The 13,885-nt window shown below is 46.4% G+C and overlaps 1 protein-coding gene across 5 annotated transcripts in view; it reads left to right on the forward strand.

The window, feature by feature from the left end:
- GJC1 (gap junction protein gamma 1) overlaps window positions 1-13,885 on the forward strand; it is a 64,847-nt gene that overhangs the window by 22,986 nt on the left and 27,976 nt on the right. For 2 of the 5 annotated variants that reach the window (XM_048829813.2, XM_048829810.2), the window contains exon 1: window positions 5,840-5,988. The exons of 1 other annotated variant lie outside the window; for it this stretch is intronic. The gene's annotated coding sequence lies outside the window, so the exon portion shown is untranslated. Of the gene's footprint in view, window positions 1-4,345; window positions 4,447-5,839; window positions 5,989-8,506; window positions 8,835-13,885 lie in introns of those variants that run through there. 2 more of the 5 variants (XM_048829811.2, XM_048829812.2) reach the window with 2 other exon arrangements.

The following is a 13,885-nucleotide window of genomic DNA, read 5'->3' on the forward strand; positions in this document are numbered from 1 at the left end:
TGTATAAGTAGGGGCATAGCGAGCAGATCGAGGGACGTGATCGTTCCCCTCTATTCGACATTGGTGAGGCCTCATCTGGAGTACTGTGTCCAGTTTTGGGCCCCACACTTCAAGAAGGATGTGGATAAATTGGAGAGAGTCCAGCGAAGGGCAACAAAAATGATTAGGGGTCTGGAACACATGACTTACGAGGAGAGGCTGAGGGAGCTGGGATTGTTTAGCCTGCAGAAGAGAAGAATGAGGGGGGATTTGATAGCTGTTTTCAACTACCTGAAAGGGGGTTCCAAAGAGGATGGCTCTAGACTGTTCTCAATGGTATCAGATGACAGAACGAGGAGTAATGGTCTCAAGCTGCAGTGGGGGAGGTTTAGATTGGATATTAGGAAAAACTTTTTCACTATGAGGGTGGTGAAACACTGGAATGCGTTACCTAGGGAGGTGGTAGAATCTCCTTCCTTAGAGGTTTTTAAGGTCAGGCTTGACAAAGCCCTGGCTGGGATGATTTAACTGGGAATTGGTCCTGCTTTGAGCAGGGGGTTGGACTAGATGACCTTCTGGGGTCCCTTCCAACCCTTATATTCTATGATTCTATGATTCTATGATTTGATAGCTGCTTTCAACTACCTGAGAGGTAGTTCCAGAGAGGATGGTTCTAGACTATTCTCAGTGGTGGAAGAGGACAGGACAAGGAGTAATGGTCTCAAGTTGCAGTGGGGGAGGTTTAGGTTGGATATTAGGAAAAACTTTTTCACTCGGAGGGTGGTGAAACACTGGAATGCGTTGCCTAGGTAGGTGGTGGAATCTCCTTCCTTAGAAGTTTTTAACGTCAAGCTTGACAAAGCCCTGGCTGGGATGATTTAATTGGGTATGGGTCCTGCTTTTGAGCAGGGGGTTGGACTAGATGACCTCCTGAGGTCACTTCCAACCCTGATATTCTATGATTCTATGATTCTATGTCAGCACCCTCCCTCCACTTCTGCAGAGAGCAAACAGCATTGGTAGCCCAGAATCGGACCCATGTCTTTGTGCCCAGAGAAGTCGCCCACTGTCTCCCCAGAGCCAGTGCCCCTGAGCCCAGGTTTCCCAGCTTGGGTTCCCTCGTGTGTGCCAGTCACATGCCTGCCCAGGGTTTTGAAGCAGACCCAGAAGTTGTTCGTGTGACTTGTGACATTCTATACCTTGGGGGAGACAGAGTCCTGGAACCCCATATTCCGCCTCTTTGTACAGTCGTGATCTCACATATAAAGCAGGCCTTGTAAGGTATCAGGGGAAACATTCTGACCTGCTGAAAGTCATTTCTCTATCCATAGATGTGTATCATTCATGCATATGAAGTTATGAGACGTGTGTTGTATGGTGGTCACTAAAACATGCTGTAAATTGGGGAATCAGCCAGATATTGGCTCCCCACAGGCAACAGCAAGGAAAGTCGCCAACACCCAGGCGGGGTGTCAAACAACCCATCACCAGCCATTGTCCAGCAAGGGAGCTACAATGCAATGACTCACCTGCATGAGGCCACACCAGGGGAATTGCTCAATCTTGTCTGGGGCCTCAGCAATGTCCCCAGACATGTCTGGACTTGTGTTTTCCAAGCAGATGGACAGAGGGTATAAAACAGACACAATGGCCACATGCTGGGCCTTTCTCCTTCACCCACTACACTGCAAGCAACAAGGACACTCTGAAGCCAACTGTGGGGACTGACCCAGATTTCAAGGGTGAAATCTGTGTCCTATGAACTGCAATATCCAGTAGGGTGAGAAAAACTGCTTAGTCTAGTTGTTGCCCAGTCTAATAGGGCTGAGAGGTTAGTCTGCGTGCTGATATTTTATTTCTTTTGGTAACTAACTCTGACTTTTTGCCTATCACTTAATATAACTTAAAATCTATATTCTGTAGTCAATACATTTGTTTTACTGTTTATCTTTACCCGTGAGTGTGTATGACGTGTGTGGCAAATCTCTTCATATTGTGCAAAGGCGGGTGTATGCCCACTTTCCATTGACGAAGTGGTGAACCAGTTAGTAAATCTGCAGTGCTCACCTTGAGCAGCGCAAGACGGTATATTCTGGGGTGCAGTGCTGGGAGCTGGGGAACTTGGCGGGTGCCTTTCCCTGTGTGATTCGCGAGTGCCTCTGGGAGCAGTCATGCGATCTAGCTGGGAGTGGGGCTCCTCATGTGGTGCTGAGTGATCGCAGCGCCTGGAGGGGGTTGCTGCTGGTCACTAGCAAGGCATTGTGAGAGGCCGCCCAGGCTGGAGAGACTTCAGGGGGCACAGCGGTCCCACAGTCCCAGGCTGCACCCCGGGGATCCCAACACACTGCTCACTTGGGGTTGCAGCTGCACTAAGCACAGCCCAGGTGGCTCAGTCACCGGTCTCCTGGTCCCTTTTGTTACCACCCTGAACTCCCAGCCACTTCACAGCCATTCACAACTTCAAGCCTCTGCTCTCGCTGGTTCCTTCTCAGCGAGGGGCCCGGGAGAGAAGATCATACCCATCCCAGCAATGCAGCACCGCCTGGGGGAGGACCATGTGAGGGTGTTATGCAAAAATCAGAGGGCAGGGTGCTATGCAGCAGCCCCGCAAGTTCCGGGGTGGGGTGGGGACCCGCCTGGCGCTGAGCCTACCTGCTGCGGGGAGAGGTGCCGCACCACCGCCACTTCCCCATGAGCCGGCGTTGCCGCTGCTCCCCACCGCCCGGTTCCCCTCCAGCTGCCCAGCCCCAGCTGGTCCCCTACCCCCCGCTCCACAGCAGCCCCTGCCGCTGTTCTCCAGTCCCGCCATCGCTGAGGATGTGCAAGCATGCATGGCACTTGATGGTGTGCTATGTGGCCACACCGGTGCGCAGCTTAGCGGGAACACAGGAGGTAACTGTCCTGATCTACTCAGCACTGGTAAGGCCTCAGCTGGAGTACCGTGTATTCTGGGTGCCACACTTTAGGAAAGATGTGGACAAATTGGAGAGAGTCCAGAGGACAGCAACAAAAATACTACAAGATATAGCATACAGACCTATAACTCACAGTACAAAGGTGATACAAATGTATAAACAAGATCTTCATACTTGGCAAATCATAACACTTTCACAGATACCTTACATGGCATATTTGGTCAGATTCCTTGCAATTTTATATATCAGTATCACTAATATTATAAATGGTCTCCCATGTTCCCTACAACGTCATATAGGCTTCCAAGGGAGGTATTTGTGCTATCTTTCGGTTACACCAATACCTGTCTGGGATGGTCTTAGTTTACTTGATCCTGCCTCAGTGCAGAGGGCTGGCTTGATGACCTCCTGAGGCCCCTTCCAGCCCAACGTCTCTATGATTCTGTCTTTCATAGCATTAGAGCTGAGAATTGAACCCCACAGTTCTGCCACCGAAAGTCCTTATTTAAACACAAGAGGTGACATCCTGGCCCCACTGAAGTCAATGGGAGTTTTGTCATTGGCTTCAATGGGGCCAGAAATTCACCAGGAAAACACTGCACCTTCTTATACATCATTATAAATTGATTAAAATGTCATATTATTTATTTGAGGGAACAGTTCCTGGATATGACAAATGCTTATTTATAGATGTGAGGACAGATCCTCAGCTGGTGTAAACTGTCCTAACTCCATTGAAGTCAATGGACCTGTGAAAATGTACACCTATGGAGGATCTGCTTGCTCCCTGTGTTTTAAAGCATTGCAAGGAAGCCGATTTAAGGGCAGAATGGGGACTATGACATGTGGATTATATTCCCACCTCAAATACCGACTCCCTGTGAGATGTTGTGCCTCAGGTTCCTCATCTGTGAAATGGGATTAATGAAACTTCCTTATCTTTGTAAAGTGCTTTTAGATCCCTGGATAAGGTTTTTTTTTTTCTAGACGCATAATTTTTAATATTACACGTTGACCAGCTATTTAAGTAAGATAAAAAGAAAAGGAGTACTTGTGGCACCTTAGAGACTAACCAATTTATTTGATGCATCTGATGAAGTGAGCTGTAGCTCACGAAAGCTCATGCTCAAATAAATGGGTTAGTCTCTAAGGTGCCACAAGTCCTCCTTTTCTTTTTGCGAACACAGACTAACACGGCTGCTACTCTGAAACCTGTCATTAAGTAAGATAGTTTATTTTAAAAATTGCCTTGAAATTAATGTGAAATGAATGGGTGTGACTGTATAAATGAGACTTGTATCTCGTATTGATGTAATAAGCATTTTGAAGAAAGGAGTTACCAATATTACTCCAGTGTCCTGGCAGAATTCGGACGTCGGTTCTGCATTCTGCCCTCTTACACCACGCCTGTCATTTCAATTGGATATAGCGTCCTTCTGCGCTTCCTGCCCTGAAGTGTGGTATTCTCTGCTAAACAGCTGCCTCTATCCTCTGCAGACATGGCTGTATTTCTGTGTGGGTCAGCTTCCCGATGAAAGGAACCGCGCAGAAGGTACTAGTCCTGTTTTGTTATTATTATTATTGCTGTTTCAAATTAGTTTTCAAACTGTCATAAGTAGAAAGATGCGGTGTAGCTGTAGCCATGGGGGTCCCAGGATATTAGAGAGCTAAAATGCGGGAGATAATCTCTTTTATTGGACCAGCTTCTGTTGGTGAGGGAGACAAGCTCTGTGACAAGCTGGAAAACTTGTGTCTCTCACTAACAGAAGTTGGTCCAATAGAAGAGATTACCTCTCGCACCTTGTCTCTCTGAGAAATAGAGGGAAGCTATAGAATAATTACTTTTTAAAATGTTTTATATATTTTGGAGTGGGGGGGAATCCCATTTTTTTAAAATGTTGTTTTAAATAAATTGCTTTCAGGAGACCTTGGATTAGGGTGACCCGACAGCAAATGTGAAAAATCGGGATGGGGTGGGAGGTAATATATATAAGAAAAAGACCCCAAAATCTGGACTGTCAGTATAAAATCGGGACATCTGGTCATCCTATCTTGATGCCAACATCTAACCAGAAATGAATGTTCAAAGCAGAACAATAGACCCCGTTGCATTCAGTTCTGAGCACTTATCCCCAGAAAGATCCTGACAAACTGGTGGCGTTGGGAGAAGAGCAGTTCAGAAGTGGTGGGGAACTGGGGGGGGGGAATGATTTAGAAGAGTGGTTTTCAACCTGTGCTCCGCGGCCCGCGGCAGTCTGCGCACTGTGTCTAAGATTTCCAAAGGGGTCCGCATCGCCATTTAAACTTTTTTAGGGGTCTGAAAATGAAAAAAAAGTTTGAAAACCACTGATTTAGAAGGTCAAAAGAGCTAAATATGTATAGCTTCCTTCAGTGATGACTAAGGGGAGGCGATACCTATCTCAGCATTGAGAAAGGATGTGTTGAACACCCTTCAAGTCTGGGGAACAGCTGTATTGGGGTGTGCAAGGGGTATGAGGAAGAGCAATGGGATGAAATTAACAGAGAGAAACACCTCACAAAGTATATAACTAGCATCAGGCAAGCAACTTGCAATGTGCAGCCGATATCCGTGTGCAACTGGCGTCACCCAGGCGCTTACAGCGTGCAACTGGCATCGCGCGTGCAAACGCCTTGCACGGTGCGCGCAACTGGCATCGCGCGTGCAAACGCCTTGCACTGTGCGCGCAAATGGCATCGCGCGTGCAAACGCCTTGCACTGTGCGCGCAAATGGCATCGCGCGTGCAAACGCCTTGCACTGTGCGCGCAAATGGCATCGCGCGTGCAAACACCGCCTTGTAGGGGGCAACTGGCACGGCGCGTGCAAACCACCGGAGCCCGGCAACTGCTGCCCAGCCACGCGCGCCGCGCGCCGCCGCCCCCCCCTTGCAGACCGACGGGCAGCTGCGCATGCGCCCCGCTGCCCTCCCCGGGCGGGGGGCCCCAGGAGGCTCCGAGCCCGGGGTCCGGCCGGCTGAGGGGAGCGATGCGGGGCGGCTCCCGGCCCCCTCCCCGGGCACGGGCCGCCCAGAGACCCCGCCCGGACCGTGCCCGGGAGCCGCGCGGGGCGAGCGAGTGAGCGGCGGACACCGGGGCTGGCGGGGCCAGTGAGGCGGGGGGGTTGGCTGGGGGCACTGGGGCTGGCGGGGGGCGCTGGCAGGGTTGGGGGGGCAGTGAGGCGGGGGGGTTGGCTGGGGGCACTGGGGCTGGCGGGGGTGGGTTGGGGGGCGCTGGCAGGGTTGGGGGGGCATTGAGGTGGGGGGTTGGCTGGGGGTACTGGGGCTGGCGGGAGCAGTGGAGCTGGCAGGGTTGGGGGGGCATTGAGGCAGGGGGTTGGCTGGGGGGGTTGGTTGGGGGCACTGGGGCTGGGGCGGATGGTTGGGGGCACTGGGGCTGGTGGGAGTTGGCGGGGCAGTGGGGCTGGCAGGGTTGGGGGAGCACTGGGGCTGGCAGGGGGCACTGGGGCTGGCAGGGTTGGGGGGCATTGAGGCAGGGGGTTGGCTGGGGGGGTTGGTTGGGGGCACTGGGGCTGGGGGGGTTGGCGGGGGCAGTGGAGCTGGCAGGGTTGGGGGGGCATTGAGGCAGGGGGTTGGCTGGGGGGGTTGGTTGGGGGCACTGGGGCTCGGGGGGTTCGTTGGGGGCAGTGGGGCTGGTGGGAGTTGGCGGGGCAGTGGGGCCGGCAGGGTTGGGGGAGCACTGGGGCTAGCAGGGGGCACTGGGGCTGGTAGACGTTGGTTGGGGGTACTGGGGCTGGCAGGGCTGGGGGGGCAGTGAGGCTGTGGGGGGGTTGGCTGCTGGGCACTGGGGCTGGGGGAGTTGGTTGGGGGACTGGGGCTGGCAGGGTTGGGGGGGACAGTGGGGCTGAGGGGGGAGGGTGAGGAGAGGACATCAGGTGTGTGTCAGGGACTCAGGGTAGTTTACAAGTTGCTTCCCGTCCTGTGAGTTTTGAAATATTAAACTTCCCAGTGGTTCCCTGGTTGCCCCCGGTGCTGTGGGGATGCAGCTCAGCAGAGCCAGTGCTAGGCATAAGCAGACTAAGCAATTCCTTGCCCTCCCCATTCATTATTAGTATGTGTTTTATTGGGGGAGGAAATATTCCTGCTTAGGCCCCCCCAGTGGGCTAGTGCCCTGACTGCATTTACAGGATGGACAGAGACCCCCAGGTGACAGGCAGGGGTAGGGCCCTCTACGGCATGTAAATACCCTGCTGATCATATGGATGAGGTTCATGCAGGGAGTTGGCCCTTGTCAGAGAGAGGACTGACAAGGGAGAGGGGAAGATTTAGTTGGGGACTGGTGCTGCTGTGAGCAGGGGGTTGGACTAGATGACCTCCTGAGGTCCCTTCCAACCCTGATATTCTATGATTCTTTGAAGAGGTGGAAGGCAAAAGTGGGGACCCTCTTGTCTCTTATAAATGTCTATAGTTTGGAAAATAGCCCAAATCCAACACTGTTCAATGCCCTTTTAGAGCATTTATTATGAACCCTATTAACAAAAGAGGGTTATAGATAAAGTGTAGGGCTATGAACAGAGTCTTCAGCTAGTTAATGCCAGTTAAATGCTAGTTAAAGATGGGGGAGGAATGTAAGGCTGTGTCTATGCTGGCAACTGAATGACAAAACTTTTGTCTTTAGAGGTGTTAAAATACACACACAGACACACACCCCTGAAAGACAAAAGTGTTGCTGAGGATAAGCACCGGTGTGAAAAGCTCTTACAACGCTAACACTGCTTGTTGGGGGTGGAAGATTTTTGTCAGCAGGAGACCCGACAAACAGCGGCTACACTGCGTGCCTTTTAGTGATGTGGCTGAGCGACATAACCCTGTCGCTAAAAGTGGCGTAATATAGACATAGCCAAAGTAGCAAATTGGAAGAACCTTCTGAGAGCAGTAGAGAGCCAAGCTGGAGTTAATGTATCCAGAGTGAGCATGGCAGAAGTATTGAGGGGAAACTCTTGTGTTGATGGAGCAAGCCATCTGATTAGGAAAACAATTTTTCCTTCTGAGTGCTCCCCATTATTTTCTGGGGTTGGTATTCAGTCCTTTCAGCTAGGATCCTGTCCCCCTTTTGCTTTCACGCTCAAGCCCCAGTGAGACCAGGTGAAGTGAGTGCAAGTTTGTTTTGGTTTCTTTTTTGTTTTGGTTGTTTTTAGATAATAAAAATATTTATCATTTAAATTCTTATTTGAATTGGGGGAGGAGTGGTTGTGCTTAAAATAAACCTATCAAGCAACCTGCAGTTGCAAAGAGATTGTGCTTTTGGGTGAGGGTTGAATTTGTTGGGCTGTGGTGGTGCTTGTGGGTTGGCCATGGTTTGGTGATAGATCGGCATTATTTTTTTCAACAGCTTTGTTTCTGTGTCTCTGTCATGGTTGCATTTTGCTTCCCAGTAGCTATGCCTGCACACACAGAGTCTGAGATATCTGCTATAATTAGAGGGGAGGGAAAAGATTAATGAAATATTATTGCCTAAACTACTTTGCTGAAATAATTGGTTGAGAGAGGTTAGAGCTAGAAAGAGACTGGAGTTTGCTTTTCTCATCATTACTGATCATTGTCATAAAGGTTTTCAGGCTCCAGTATGAGAGGAAAACCCATAGTATCCCCCTGGAGTTGTTCTGACTTGCATTGCAATTTGTCTGCACAATATAGGGGGAGGAGGAAGGGGGCTGTGCTACGAGGTTCTCAAACAATAATTGCGCTGGAAAACGACTTTCTTGTGTTTTAGCTTCTTCTGTCAATATTTTTTTTCAAGAGCACTTTAATATTCACCCTAGCTGAAATAGATGCTCACAGATTTTTATTTCTACACATTCAACAATATAATTTTGAGTATCTTGTCTTTGTCCTTTTGGTACAACACTTGACGTCTCCTCGCATTGAGTCTAATATTTTTTCCACTAGGAACCAGTGAACCATGTGAGTAAATGTTAGCAATAATTCTGTGCTGCTTCTGTCTTTCCCCTCTCTTTCTGTTAAAAAAATCCAATCCGCTTCTCTTACTTTGTGGAATTTTGGTTTCAAGTGTGCTGCAATTTCAACAACAGCCTGTCGTGATCACAGAGGTAAAAGGGAAGCTTTAACAATATGTGTCTAGTGAAATCAATCCTATCAAAGCTATTTTTATAGATCATGCTCTTTTGTAGCAGAGTTCAAAAGGCAGCCTTGAATTTGCTGTTTTGAATTTGCTCTTCATAATTATTATTTAAAAGTAAGTTTTCAAAGTGACCTTAGCTGATGAGTGTGGGCCAGCTACAATACTACAATAGTTTTTCTAGTTTGAAAACTTTCCAAAGTGAACCAAAGAGCCCCACTTAGCTGTTGTTGAAGTAACTTGATCATTTGAATTGTCAACAACTTAGAGGTTATTTTATCAAATTAATTCTCTGGGCTATTAAAAATTAACTTTTAAAATGTACAAAAAGTTGGAAGTTGCAGGGAGTAACATATACTAGATTTGGGGGAAGATTTTCAAAGGCACCTAACTCGGTGGAAATCAATAGGAATTAAGTGCCTAACTTCTATTTGAAAATCTTTCCCTTAGGTTTTAAATGTGAAAAAGGCTTGCTTAGTGAGCAGACAGAAAGGATTGCATGGAAAACTTAAGCAGCTGACGCACATTAAGACTAAATGCGTATATATTCCTGAGCCAAAAAGTGCAGGAGTCTAGAAAATGTAATTGTAAAATGTCTTTTGTTATCAGAGCTGTTTTTTACTAAGAACCAAGACTGTAAATCTTTCCAAGTAGTTAGTCCATAGATCTGAGCTGTTTTTGTTGTGCAAAGCTATAGTTTTATAGATGAAAAAGGATTTTAGATATTCTTTTTTAAACTAGATAGGATTTTTGGCCATCATTGGAGGTGAAACTTCTGTGTTGGCATTAAGTATTTGTATCAGATTATTGGGGGGGGACGACAATGGATTGGTACTCAGGATGTGTCCCCCATAAGTACCCAGCTGCAGCTTGTCTGCGGTCTGGGGAAGCAGAATCCAACTAGCAGTACATATGCCAAATAAATATCAGATTATGGCCATATAGACTTTAAGCCTTGAATATCTCTGAATTAGTTGTAATGCAATCTCTTCCTTTTCTAAGTAGAAAAAAATTTACTTTCATATATATGTTTTGGCATTGGAGGGAATATGTTATATACTGGTAGTGCAAAGATTGGGTAATGTTAACACAGCCTTCAGCATTAGCACTTGCTTTTTTGCTTGATAGAGAATATTTGCCCCAAATCACAGGGTTACTTTCTCTTGGTTTCAAGACGTACCAAGGAGTCTCTAATTTTCATCAGAACAGCAATAAGCAGGTGGACCTTTAGTATTCTTTCTTGCAAGGATGCACTTATAGAAGCACATAGAATCATAGAATATCAGGGTTGGAAGGGACCTCAGGAGGTCATCCAGTACAACCCCCTGCTCAAAGCAGGACCAATCCCCAACTAAATCATCCCAGCCAGGGCTTTGTCAAGCCTGACTTTAAAAACCTCAAAGGAAGGAGATTCCACCACCTCCCTAGGTAACCCATTCCAGTGTTTCACCATCCTCCTAGTGAAAAAGTTTTTCCTAATATCCAACCTAAACCTCCCCCACTGCGACTTGAGACCATTACTCCTCATTCTGTCATCTGCTACCACTGAGAACAGTCTAGATCCATCCTCTTTGGAACCCCCTTTCAGGTAGTTGAAAGCAGCTATCAAATCCCCCCTCATTCTTCTCTTCCGCAGACTAAACAATCCCAGTTCCCTCAGCCTCTTGTCATAACTCATGTGTTCCAGTCCCCTAATGATTTTTGTTGCCCTCCGCTGGATGCTTTCCAATTTTTCCACATTCTCCTTGTAGTGTGGGGCCCAAAACTGGACACAGTACTCCAGATGAGGCCTCACCAATGTCGAATAGAGGGGAACAATCACGTCCCTTGATCTGCTGGCAATGCCCCTACTTATACAGCCCAAAATGCTGTTAGCCTTCTTGGCAACAAGGGCACACTGTTGACTTGTATCCAGCTTCTCGTCCACTGTAACCCCTAGGTCCCTTTCTGCAGAACTGCTGCCTAGCCACTCGGTCCCTAGTCTGTAGCGGTGCATGGGATTCTTCCGTCCTAAGTGCAGGACTCTGCACTTGTCCTTGTTGAACCTCATCAGATCTATCCTGCTTCTCCCCATCCCCACCCCTACTCTCCTAAACAGCCTGCAAGCATTTGGTGCAAGTACCAATCCCAGTGTGAGAACTTGATCTCATGACCTTTTGGCCCCAAATTTTAAATTCTACCAGCAGCGCCAAAATGAGGTTGCAAATAGCTGCCTTAAATCACCTTATCTTACTACATTTATGTAAAACTGTTAAAATGGTGATAGGCTAAGACAGTGGTTCTCAAACTTTTGTCCTGGTGACCTCTTGCACATAGCATGCCTCTGAGTGTGACCCTCCCCTTATAAATTAAAAACACTTTTTATATATTTAACACCATTGTAAATGCTGGAGGCAAAGCGGGCTTTGGGGTGAAGGCTGACAGCTCGTGAGCTCCCACATGATAACCTTGCGACCCCCCTGAGGGGTCCTGACCCCCAGTTTGAGAACCCCTGGGCTAAGAAGAGAAGGGACTGTTCCCAACCTGGATTTAGCAACAGAGGCGCTGTCTGACTTCTCTGTGTGCCTAGACAGGAAATATGGAAGTACACAGCTGCATACTCTCCGCTCTAAGGTGCGACCTCCTGAAGGACTGATGTACGTACAGTCTGTCCTTTTCTCCCCAAAATTCATTTGATATAACTTCTATAAAGCTTAGTGGAATAATTCAAGGTGCAAGCTGGAAAAAGGTTTATTTCTGAATGCAGTATAGCACATATGGGGCTGGCTAGGAGGTGTAGTTTTGGGGTGATCAACTCTTTTTTGTTGTTGTTGTGTGTTTTTGTTTCCTTCTAATGAAACTAAGCTATACCTATGAGAGCTATATATTCTGTGGTCCAATTGCAAGGATGGGGGTGAAGGGGGGAGATGAAGAAGGGTATAAATATGATAGCAGCTGTTTTAAGGCTTTGAAACATCAGTAGCAGCAAGTTTTGCTTGGGCAGATCAGAATGGTTTTAAGCCAGCTATGGCCTGAGTAGTTGTAGAGCACCCTGACAGTCTTTTGAACGGAGTGCTAAAAACAGTGGTTCTCAATCAGGGGTATGCAGGATACACAGCAAAGGTTCAGGTGCTGTTCATGAACCAAGTCAGCTGTACATTCAGACTGATCACCATTTTAGAGTGTTTTGACTGAATTACATCAAGATTAGGAATGTGTCTTTTACAAGTATATCTACAACTCCTGTGAAAGGAACTTTTTTCCGTTTTCAATATCTCCCTTTTCTGTTTGAGTAGCTGTAATTTGACTGTAACATTTTGCTCTGAATTGAAATGTTACATGCAAGGTCTTGGTCCAACAATGAACTTCTTTTTATAGGTTTGGGAAGTTGTTTTTGATTTGATTATAGATAAATCTGTTTTAAGAGACTATCAAAGATTCCAAACATGTTGAGTACAGTTTTGATATTAGACCTACTTCTGCTAAGCTACCCGTTTCTGTCAGTCTTGTGAATGGTCTCTTAAGATGGTTTTCGCTGAGTTTCAAACCAATCCAACTTTTCAAAACTTATGAAGAGGAATTCTTTCTTAGACAAAGACTGTGTATGCCTGATAAGGATTGAATTCTTGCATGGGTTTTGCTAAGTTGTGGTATGTGTTTGTGTGTTTTGGGTGGGGCTAGAGAGCATGGAGATCTAGGTGAGAGTTTCTTTTTGACTTTCAGAAGTCTTTTGAGGTTCAGAAAAAAATTAAATGAATCATGAAATCAGCTATTGCAAATACTCTGAATTTAATCACAAATGAAAAATAAGGGCAAAGGACCACCAAGTCTTTATGAACTATTTTAAATTAGCATGCTGCCAAGTGTGTTTTGGTAACAGAGCATGGTGACATTCTAATAAAGTGATATTTTCAGAAGTAAAACTTTTTGGAGGGAGGATTGTGTGTGTAATTTAAAGTTCAGAGCTTTTCTGCAGCAAGAGACAATACTTACCATTGCACAGTAGCAAAAAGACCAACTGCATTTTGCCTGCTGAAAATGTATATTGCTTAGTTAAAGGCTAGCTATAAATGTTGGACTATGGGCTAGTAGATATTTTTTAAGTAGTGGTGATGTTTAAATTAACATCTCAGGATTTATGTGATAAAATGAATTAGAAGCTTCTTTTTTAAAGCTATAAATAAAAAGATATATTTGAAGTAATAAATGGTGTATTTATGGTCATAGGGAAATGCAATGAAAAATTTGAGTCAGCTGAGCTGATGTTTGAGGCATTTCCCTATGGAATCATTGGACTGAAAAATGTTTTATATGCTTAAACTTGAACAGATGCTTCAAAACACAGACACACATCTATTCCAGTGCAAGTTTAATATTAGCAGCTCCATTTACACCACCAGGATTAACTTGTGAACACTTCCATTTTAAATACCTATTTTCAGTGTCTTTTAGTTCACCTCCAAGGCCCAAAGTCAGGAAGGTCTTTAAGCATGTGTCTAACTAAAAAGAAAAGGAGGACTTGTGGCACCTTAGAGACTAACCAATTTATTTGAGCATAAGCTTTCGAATGCATCCAATGAAGTGATCTTTAGCTCACGAAAGCTTATGCTCAAATAAATTGGTTAGTCTCTAAGGTGCCACAAGTCCTCCTTTTCTTTTTGCGAATACAGACTAACACGACTGCTGCTCTGAAACCTGTCTAACTAAGTGGTGCAATTGGTGTCAGTGGGATTGCTCACAAGTTTAAAGTTAGGCATGTGCTTAAGTGACTTGCTGAATTGGGATCTAAATTTCCAGATAGGAAATGAGGCTAAATCCTGCATTCCTTTCTTAACAGCAGTTTTGCCTAAATAAGGACATGGGATTGGTCTTGAACTATCACAGAAATTAGTTTCAC

This window comes from Caretta caretta, chromosome 27, assembly GCF_965140235.1.
Source record: "Caretta caretta isolate rCarCar2 chromosome 27, rCarCar1.hap1, whole genome shotgun sequence".
In the NCBI taxonomy this organism is placed as follows: Eukaryota; Metazoa; Chordata; order Testudines; family Cheloniidae; genus Caretta; species Caretta caretta.